The following is a 10,858-nucleotide window of genomic DNA, read 5'->3' as shown; positions in this document are numbered from 1 at the left end:
CCCCCCAATACTCTGGACAATAAAATATTCTAAGGTACTTACCATGGAGTCCCTTTTGAAATTAATTTGCTTTTCTAGGTCCGTTTGGTATGTTGTATTATCCGTGATGTATCTGCAGTTATGATTTGGTCTTTGATAGCACACGTACCAGTCCCCATCAAAAAGCACAGACACAACCCACAGCAACCCTATAGAGGCTGCTTTAAAGAGGATTCCCAACAGTCTTCCCAAAAAAATAAATCTGCATCTGCATGTAATTCTCAAGATTCGTTGAAACTCTCCATCCATCCAGAGAGTCAAGAGAAAGAAGATCAGAGCTGGAGACACCATGTAGAAAATAACCTGCTCATATGTAAGGTCTGGTTTAACTCCATCTTCACAAGAGCATTTTAAGTGGTCAAACACAACGTGGTAAAGAAAAACAGCAAAGAAGGTCAGGTAAAAACTGCCTGTTTTTCGTACTTGTGAGATCAGAATGTCAAATGCTGGCTTGAAGTTCTCCATCTACAGCGTCCCCTGACTACCGTCCCGTCTACTTTCCTTTCTCCAGATGAACAGAAAGATGATGTTAGTTTCTGGTAGATCTCTACTAGTCTGCTTACTCTGGTCTCCACCCCCCTCAATAATCTGGTCTCCACCCCCCTCAATAATCTGGGCTCCACCCCCCTCAATAATCTGGTCTCCACCCCCACTAAAAAATCTGGTCTCCACCCCCCTCAATAATCTGGTCTCCCCCCCCCAAAAAAAACTCTGGGGACTTTCAATAACAAGTAAAAGGTACTCACCATGGGCTCCCTTTTGAAATTAGTTTTGAGTTAAGTTTATAGGTCCCCTTGAGAGGGGGTGGTATCAGTGTCACTGTTGCTCTTTTATAGACCACATACCATTCCCCATCAATGACCACAGATCCCAGATCTGTTTGTGCTCTTGCTTACTCCATTAATGTCATTATTAAGCTCGAAACATACAATGTCAGAGGTCAAACTTCTAGTTCATGGTGAATATTATTACAATGTTTCAGTTGATAACCAGTCATATCTAGTTCATGGTAAATATTATTACAATGTTTCAGATGATAACCAGTCATATCTAGTTCATGGTAAATATTATTACAATGTTTCAGTTGATAACCAGTCACATCTAGTTCATGGTGAATATTATTACAATGTTTCAGTTGATAACCAGTCACATCTAGTTCATGGTAAATATTATTACAATGTTCAGTTGATAACCAGTCACATCTAGTTCATGGGGAATATTATTACAATGTTTCAGATGATAACCAGTCACATTTAGTTCATGGGGAATATTATTACAATGTTTCAGTTGATAACCAGTCACATTTAGTTCATGGTGAATATTATTACAATGTTTCAGTTGATAACCAGTCACATCTAGTTCATGGTAAATATTATTACAATGTTTAAGTTGATAACCAGTCACATCTAGTTCATGGGGAATATTATTACAATGTTTCAGTTGATAACCAGTCACATTTAGTTCATGGTGAATATTATTACAATGTTTCAGTTGATAACCAGTCACATTTAGTTCATGGACCAGAGGTCCACAATTCACATATTTGGTCACTTTGGGGTGACAAAGTCTAATGATGATTTTCATTAAGGTCCATGTCTGTGTGTTATATTTTGTTGTGATAGACATGTATTGGAAGCAGCTCAATGTGTCTATGTCCAATAAGAAAATGATGCCTTTAATTTCAGAGACTTATCAAAATGAACAGAATGTACATGTTCAGTGTTGCAATGGGAACACCACGGCTGTCTTTGTTAAGCAATGTTTGAAGCACCTGTTGTTCAGTCTGTAGCAGGCCCATGTTTGCTAGCCGTCTCACATTTCCACCCTGTGACATTATGAAAGCTTATACAGGCTAGATGTTGAGGTTTATCACCCACAGTTGTTCACTCCCCCTCATATAATCCATACTAGTTGTATTGTACCAAACTATTGCTACCACCTTAACCAGAAACATAGTTTGTTGTGAGACAGAAGTAGCCTTGAACACAGTGTCCCTGCTCGCTACAGTTTACTTTTGTGTGGCTGATTTGAGTATTTCTCTTGAAAGCCACAGTTTTCACAAACGGTCCACATACAGTGTATGATAATATTACTGTCCATATCATTTTACATATTATAACCAAATATGTGACATTTCACACATTTTATGCTAAATATATTATACCATTTACCAGTATTACACCACAGTTAGGGTTGAGGGCCTTCCTCAAGTAGTGACATCTGGCCACTTCTTCAGTTATCGTCCCTTGAATTTGTTTGTTCTTTTCTGGTTTCCGTTGTTGTTGCCTAAACAATTCTGTTGCTGTCTCCTTTCTGTGTGGTGGGGGTTGTAGATGTTGGCCTGTCTCCTTCCTGGTGGAGGTTGTAGATGTTGGCCTGTCTCCTCCCTGTGTGGTGGGGGTTGTAGATGTTGGCCTGTCTCCTCCCTGTGTGGTGGGGGTTGTAGATGTTGGCCTGTCTCCTCCTTGTGTGGTGGAAGTTGTAGATGTTGGCCTGTCTCCTTCCTGTGTGGTGCGGGTTGTAGATGTTGGCCTGTCTCCTTCCTGTGTGGTGGGGGTTGTAGATGTTGATCTGTCTCCTCCCTGTGTGGTGGGGGTTGTAGATGTTGGCCTGTCAAAAGGGAGCAAACATGTACTTTAAAGTCTGGACTGTCTATCAGCACTCAGATTCATACTTAAGGTTTTAATACTTCACCAGCTGTAAGTTAATGCACTCATCATCACATGGTTTGTTAGAATGTAATGTTGGAATGCAACCCATTACTCCCATTTTGTATTGTTTGATAATAAAATATAGAAGTTAGGGATGCCAATACTGACCAAAAACTTGTATGACCTTTGACCCCCCAAGGTGGGTCCATAGAGATGTCATTACCATTCCAATTGTTTCATACCTTAATATGTGTTGTATTAGGAAGTTAATAACATATCAAATTGCCTTAGTTTGAGGAGATTGTTCCCTTATAATACCCTCAATCCTGTTGACAACTAACTACATAGGGGTCATAACATATAATGCTGTGATAGACACATTTAGCTACCTCTGATTCATGTCTATCATACTGAAATATAACCCACAGACATGAACCTTAAGGAAAATCATCAGGTAACACTACTTGACAACCAGCATCATAACACGTTATGACACAGTCATAACCATGTCATAACAGCTGACATAACTGGTCATAAAACTGTCATGACATATATTTACACCTGTTGTGACATATATTGTGTTATTTTATGGCTGGTTATGACACCTACATAAGAGTGTCAAAACCCACAAAACCTACTGTAGTGGACCTTGTGTCCTCTGTGTCTCTGCAAATACCTGACTATATGCATCGTGTTGTCTCCTGATTATTGTGTTAGGATGTTCTGTGACTTTGCTCCTGGTTATTGTGTTAGGATGTTCTGTGATTTTGATCCTGGTTATTGTGTTAGGATGTTCTGTGATTTTGATCCTTGTTATTGTGTTAGGATGTTCTGTGATTTTGATCCTTGTTATTGTGTTAGGATGTTCTGTGACTTTGCTCCTGGTTATTGTGTTAGGATTGTCACGAACCAGCTCGAAGTTCGTAACAAAAAAGGGAGACAAACAGGAGATAAGGAATAACAAAATATATTTATTAACTGAAGTGAACTAAACACAATTAACAATGTTGTGTGTAGTCAGTAATCAGTAGTGTAAGTGAGTGTTTGCGTGCATAAATGTGATAATGTGGGGTGTTGAAAGGTGCCAAAGCAAAGCAAACAAACAAACACAAACAAACAAAACAAAACAAACAGTCCACAAAATTGCCACAACCAAACTCTATCAGTACGTCTGCATGGATAGAGTCTCCTCAATGAATGGAGAAGAACTGTATTTATCCCAGGCCCAGGTGTGTCCCGTGTCGCTGACGACCCCAGCTCCGCCCACTGACATCCTATTAAGGAAAACAAGAGCAAAAATAATTTGGCAGACAGAATGGGAGGGTCGTCACGCTCCATAAAACCGGGGACCAACAAGGACCCCGGAACACATTACCAGTCACAAACAAAATACTGCCCTGGATCCTAGCAAATTCACCCAGCCTGCGTCCCAAATTCACCCAGCCTGCGTCACAAATTCCCCCAGCCTGCCTCCCAAATTAACCCAGCTTGCGTCCCAAATTCATGAGGGGGTACGTGTTCACACTTCCACTTGCCCCAGCCAACCTCGTTCTCCCCAGACCTCAGCAACCTTTGCGCACAGGAAGCAGCCTTTAAGAGGAAAGAAGAAAACAAGACCAGAAGGGAACAGACAGGAGCGACAGAACAGGACAATGCCAAACAAAATAAACAATGGTCAGTCACGTAGACATTCAGGAACAGGGCGCCCGAGACAGCAACAAGCTCTAACAAAAAGAACGTCTCAGAGTCCTTCTCATTCAATTTTGGAAACATCTGTAAGTTTCCAAAAATATCAAACGAGTCCAGGGCACGACCGAGAGAGGAACAACCCCTAGATAAATCTGGGTCAACTTCCCAGAGCAAACTCTCCCCTGAGAACCTTCTTTCCGTAACCAGCTGTAGCCACTCTTGTTGCAACTTGATTTTTTAACGCTCCAAATCCTGTTTAAATGCCAATTCCTTTTCATACTTTGCACGATCGTGCTCTAGTTGTATTAGAAGCAGTTATTTCTGTTGTTCAAAAGACAGACCACTAGGTCTAACAGATGGGGCGGCTATTGTAACAAAACGGGGAGACAGCAAATCCTCGGCAGAGGCTGCCCCAGTGGTAACTTCAAGAATACCACTCCATCAGATTGGCCTTCAATATCAACCTAATAGAATTTTTGGTCGTTTATCACTAATTTCAACATTGTAGTGTTCAGCAATCTTCAACAGCTGCTCTTTAGTACATCATTCTAACAGTTCCTCTAATGGAAAGCGAATGAACATAGTCACAAGAAAATACAAAAAATATATATCTCGCTCTTCCCCTCTGCTGAGCACACCAGACCGGACCACAAGAGAAATGACAATCACACTGGGCACCACAGAAGAGAGATGAGATATATATGGAGCTTCCCCAAAACCTACAATAACTCAACCCTAGTCTTCATGTGGATTTGCGGTGGGTAACTACGCAATGTAGCCCGCTGGCATAGAAAATAAACCACCCAGCACACTGGCATATTCCCCAAAGCGACAGATGTGCCCCCAAGACAACTGCTCAGCCCATAAAAATAACAAACAAAATAACCATGCCCAACGTATTCCAAAGTGAAAACATGTCGCTTAGCCTATTAGGGGAAAAAGAAAGGCTATAGTTCCGGGTAGTAAGTGTCACTACCCTACCCAAATCTCCCACTGAGGTACACAGCCGTTTGTACTCACCTCCTCAGACCAATGTCCCAACAGCGAGTAAAGCAAGAGTCTCCAGCCTGGGCAGGGGCCTGGCAACTAACCAATATACTCTCTCCAATGCAGCACACAACCAACTATCCAATGCAGTGGCAAGTTTACCAAACAAACAAAGGCAACCAATACTGGGCACAAACATTACAACTCGAAAAAATCTGTAACAAAAGATGCAAACAAAGCACCTACAGAGTTTAACATTAACTCCACGTTTTCTCCCAAACACAACACCTTCAAGATCCCGGACGAGCCCACACTTGTCATGAACTGGCTCGAAGTTCGTAACAAAAAGGGAGACAAAGCGGAGTTAACCAAAATATATTTATTAACTGAAGTAAACTAAATACAATTAACAACGGTGTGTGTAGTCAGTAATCAGTGGTGTGAGTGTTTGCGTGCATAAATGTGATAATGACGGGTGGTGAAAGGTGCCAAAGCAAACGAACAAACAAACAAAACAGCCACAAGATGGCCACAACCAAACTCTATCTGTGTGTCTGCATGGAGAGAGTCTCCTCAATGAATGGGGAAGAAGTGTATTCATCCCGGGACACACCCGGGCCCAGGTGTGTGTGTGCCATGTCGCTGACGACCCTCCCAGCTCTGCCCACCGACATCCTATTAAGGAAAACAAGAGAAAATATAATTTGGCAGACAGAGTGGGAGGGTCATCACAGGATTTTCTGTGACTTTTCTCTCAGGAAGGGAACTGAAAGAATAACAGAAAGCACATTGTTACTTTAGCCCAACGCCTAGATGCCACGTGTGACAGGTCATTATTAGTTTATTGCAAACTGAGAGCAGAGACGCCGAGTTTCAGTACAACGGGTTGAAGAGGAGCACCTCTTCAGAGCTTCTAACAGACTTCTACTTTGACTATTTAGTTTGTTGTAACCTCTCCGGCCATGATAATAGAGATCTGTTCATTTAACTTTGACTTTGAGTCCATAGTGGTAATTTCCACGACACTACCACGGTAGTAATTTTATGGTGTAAGAGTGTCAACTTTTATACATAAGAGTGTCAAACCCCACAAAACCAACCACAGAAGGGAAAACATTCCATTACACCATAGCCTACTTGTCAACAGTATGTTAACGTTATATAACATTTTCTGAAATAGAACATGTTAAATTATCATTGTAATTGCGCACGCATTGATGTCAGACACGCACCTACCCCAATGCTCTGTTTCTGATGACTGGGATGAATGCCGAGATACAGTTTTGACTTGAACTTGCTTGAAAATCTATGGCAAAACCTGAAATGGTTGTCTAGCAATGATCAACAAACAATTTGACAGAGCTCGAAGAATTATGAAAAGAATAATAGGAAAATGATGAACAATCCAGATGTGGAAAGCTCTAAGAGACTTACCCAGAAAGACTCACAGCTGTAATCACTGCCAAAGGTGATTCTACAAAGTATTGATGTAGTTCTGTCTTTGAGCTGTTCTGTCTATTAATGTTCTGTATTATGTCATGTTTCCTGTTTTTTTGTGGACTACAGGAAGAGCAGCTGCTGCTTTTTGTAAGAGCTAAAGGGGATGCAAAAAAAATAAATTCAATGTCAAAACGTGTTATGGTGCTGGTGGTCAAGTAAAGCGTTACCAATCATCAATATACTTTGACCCCCGCCCCAAACAAATGCCAAATATGTGAATTGTGGACCTCTGGTCCATGAACTAGATGTGACTGGTTATCAACTGAAACATTGTAATAATATTCACCATGAACTAGATGTGACTGGTTATCAACTGAAACATTGTAATAATATTCACCATGAACTAGATGTGACTGGTTATCAACTGAAACATTGTAATAATATTCACCATGAACTAGATGTGACTGGTTATCAACTGAAACATTGTAATAATATTCACCATGAACTAGATGTGACTGGTTATCAACTGAAACATTGTAATAATATTCCCCATGAACTAGATGTGACTGGTTATCAACTGAAACATTGTAATAATATTCACCATGATCTAGATGTGACTGGTTATCAACTGAAACATTGTAATAATATTCACCATGAACTAGATGTGCAGGCTGCATCACACCCGGCCGTGATTGGGAGTCCCATAGGGCGGCACACAATTGACCCAGCGTTGTCTGGGTTTGGCTGAGGTAGGCCGTCATTGTAAATAAGAATTTGTTCTTAACTGACTTGCCTAGTTAAATAAATGTGAAATAAAAACTAAAATAAAAATCTGTGCTAGGTTAATCCTGCCTGGCTAGTTGACCAATAGAGTAGACCCAAAATGGCAAATCCTGTCCATCTAGCACCAGGCAGCTCTAGCTCCAATCAGTCAGAAATGGTCCTTAAACATTGTTTTCCAATCTAAAGAGTAGTGTTGCAACATTCTGTTGGACATTGATTTATGTCATCAAAATGACATGTCACTCACCTCTTCTCCTAATGTTTTCTTTCTGTAAAGGAAGAGATGCATTCATTCAGCAACAGTGTGTTCTTCTGTGTGTCTTTCTGTTTGGGCCTCTAGAACAATGCCACAACAAACAACAACAAACTACCAACACAGAGCAACATGGCTGATCAAAGTTGTGATGTCATCCTTTCCCTTTGTGATGTCATCATAGCCTGGTCCCTGTTCTGTTTGTGCTGTTTAGACAATTCTAATGGACAGGGAGTTGGCAATACAGCACAAACTGATCTGAGACCAGGCTATAATGTAGCCTCTGCCTTTTCTCAACATCACACCTGCAAGTTAGCCTGGTCCCAGATCTGTTTGTGCTGTTAAGAAAACTCTTGAACCACATTAGCCTGGATTAGACATTTCTTTATTGTCCGACTTTCACAGATATTTACTTTACGTACAAGAAAATGCACTGTGAGATGGTCAGACATGGCATAAACCAGACATAACAGCAAGCATAACACAAGCATTTCGCTACACCTACAATAACATCTGCTAAACACGTGTATGTGACCAATACAATTTGATTTGATTTGACATACACATTTGTGAAAAAACAAAACAACAATGACAGCTTAAAGGGGAGATCAAGCTGAATTTAAATGTTATAGGTACATTTCTATTTTGCCCTGTTTATCAAAAGTGTTGGAAAAACTTGTCAATAATCAACTGACTGGCTTTCTTGATGTCTATAGTATTCTCTCTGGTATGCAATCTGGTTTCCGCTCAGGTTATGGATGTGTCAATGCAACCTTAAAGGTCCTCAATGACATCACCATTGCACTTGATTCTAAGCAATATTGTGCTCTATTTCTATTGACTTGGCAACTACTGTAGACGATTCCATTCTTGTGGGCAGGCATCTGAGCTCCTAGAGTGTGCGGCTCTCCCTTATTTTCAAGTTTTCTACTCCGCTAGCCAGCACCTCGCCTTACTAGGTGTTTGTTTATTTTTCTTCTAGATTAATAACTACCTCTCTCAAATAGTGCATTCTATAAAGTGAGAACATCTGCTGTCCCAGCCACTGCCTGTCACCAAGGGAGTACCCCAAGGCTTAATACCATGCCCCACGCTCGTCTCAATTTACATCAACAACATAGCTCAGGGAGTAGGAAGTTCTCTCATCCATTTATATGCAGATGATACAGTTTTATAATCATCTGGCCCCTTTGTGTTAAACGCTCTACAAAAAAGTTTTCTTAGCCTGTTAGGGATAGGGGGCAGTATTTACACGGCCGGATAAAAAACGTACCCGATTTAATCTGGTTATTACTACTGCCCAGAAACTAGAATATGCATATAATTATTGGCTTTGGATAGAAAACACCCTAAAGTTTCTAAAACTGTTTGAATGGTGTCTGTGAGTATAACAGAACTCATATGGCTGGCAAAAACCTGAGAAGATTCCTTACAGGAAGTGGCCTGTCTGACAATTCCTTGGGCTTCTTGACTCTCTTTATTGAAAACTGAGGATCTTTGCTGTAACGTGACACTTCCTACGGCTCCCATAGGCTCTCAGAACCCGGGAAAAAGCTGAATGATGTCTTTGCAGGCCATAGCTGAAAAACAGTAGCGCATTTGGTAAGTGGTCGATCTGAGAACAATGAGACTGGTGCGCGCGTGCACGAGACGACTCCATGTTTTTATTTTCTCTGTCTTTGAACTAAAACAACGACTCCCGGTCGGAATATTATCGTTTTTTTATGAGAAAAATCGCATAAAAATTGATTTTAAACAGCGTTTGACATGCTTCGAAGTACGGTAATGGAATATTTAGCATTTTTTTGTCATGAAACGCGCCGGGCGCGTCACCCTTCTTTACCCTTCGGATAGTGTCTTGAACGCACAAACAAAACGCCGCTATTTGGATATAACTATGGATTATTTGGAACCAAACCAATATTTGTTATTGAAGTAGAAGTCCTGGGAGTGCATTCTGACGAAGAACAGCAAAGGTAATCCAATTTTTCTTATAGTAAATCTGAGTTTGGTGAGTACCAAACTTGGTGGGTGTGAAAATAGCTAGCCTGTGATGGCCGGGCTATCTACTCAGAATATTGCAAAATGTGCTTTCACCGAAAAGCTATTTTAAAATCGGACATAGCGATTGCATAAAGGAGTTCTGTATCTATAATTCTTAAAATAATGTTATTTTTTTGTGAACGTTTATCGTGAGTAATTTAGTAAATTCACCGGAAGTGTTCGGTGGGAATGCTAGTTACATGCTAGTCACATGCTAATGTAAAAAGCTGGTTTTTGATATATGAACTTGATTGAACAAAACATGCATGTATTGTATAACATAATGTCCTAGGAGTGTCATCTGATGAAGATCATCAAAGGTTAGTGCTGCATTTAGCTGTGGTTTTGGTTTTTGTGACATTATATGCTAGCTTGAAAAATGGGTGTCTGATTATTTCTGGCTGGGTACTCTGCTGACATAATCTAATGTTTTGCTTTCATTGTAAAGCCTTTTTGAAATCGGACAGTGTGGTTAGATTAACGAGAGTCTTGTCTTTAAAATGGTGTAAAATTGTCATATGTTTGAGAAATTGAAGTAATAGCATTTCTAAGGTATTTGAATATCGCGCCACGGCATTCCACTGGCTGTTGACTAGGGTGGGACGCAAACGTCCCACCTAGCCCATAGAGGTTAAACGGGCCAAAGGGCGGCAGAAGGGAAGCGCTGACCGTCACCGCAGTGAGGCCCCGGTGTTCGCACCAGGGGACCGGGTCTGGCTCTCGACCCAAAACCTGCCCCTCCGCCTGCCCTGCCGGAAGCTGGGTCCGCGGTTTGTGGGGCCATTTAAAGTCCTGAGGAGAATAAACGAGGTGTGTTATAGGTTACAGCTCCCCCCTTATTACCGTATTAACCCCTCGTTTCATGTATCTCTCCTCAGGCCGGTGGTGGCTGGTCCGCTTCAAGAAGCTGAGGTGCGGGAGGTCCCTCAGCCCCCCTTGGACATTGAGGGGGCCCCGGCGTATACAGTTCGGT

General features: G+C 41.2%; 1 long non-coding RNA gene across 4 annotated transcripts; it reads right to left on the bottom strand.

Moving 5' to 3' along the window:
• Positions 1-3,641: 3,641 nt before the first annotated feature.
• Positions 3,642-6,937, bottom strand: LOC123727191 (uncharacterized). Of its 4 annotated transcripts, none has more exons than XR_006759106.2 (3): positions 6,801-6,937; positions 6,599-6,672; positions 3,642-6,041 (listed from the first exon to the last, which is right to left on the bottom strand). It is a non-coding gene; the product is annotated as an uncharacterized LOC123727191 (long non-coding RNA). The 4 variants fall into 4 exon arrangements; XR_006759104.2 differs by having other exon boundaries at positions 6,603-6,672; XR_006759107.2 differs by having other exon boundaries at positions 6,599-6,684; positions 6,801-6,913.
• Between the last annotated feature and the right edge of the window lie 3,921 nt (positions 6,938-10,858).

This window comes from Salmo salar, chromosome 15 (genome assembly GCF_965601325.2).
Source record: "Salmo salar chromosome 15, fSalSal1, whole genome shotgun sequence".
In the NCBI taxonomy this organism is placed as follows: Eukaryota; Metazoa; Chordata; class Actinopteri; order Salmoniformes; family Salmonidae; genus Salmo; species Salmo salar.
Note: the sequence above shows the minus strand (reverse complement) of the source record. Positions and strands in the feature narration are given on the sequence as shown.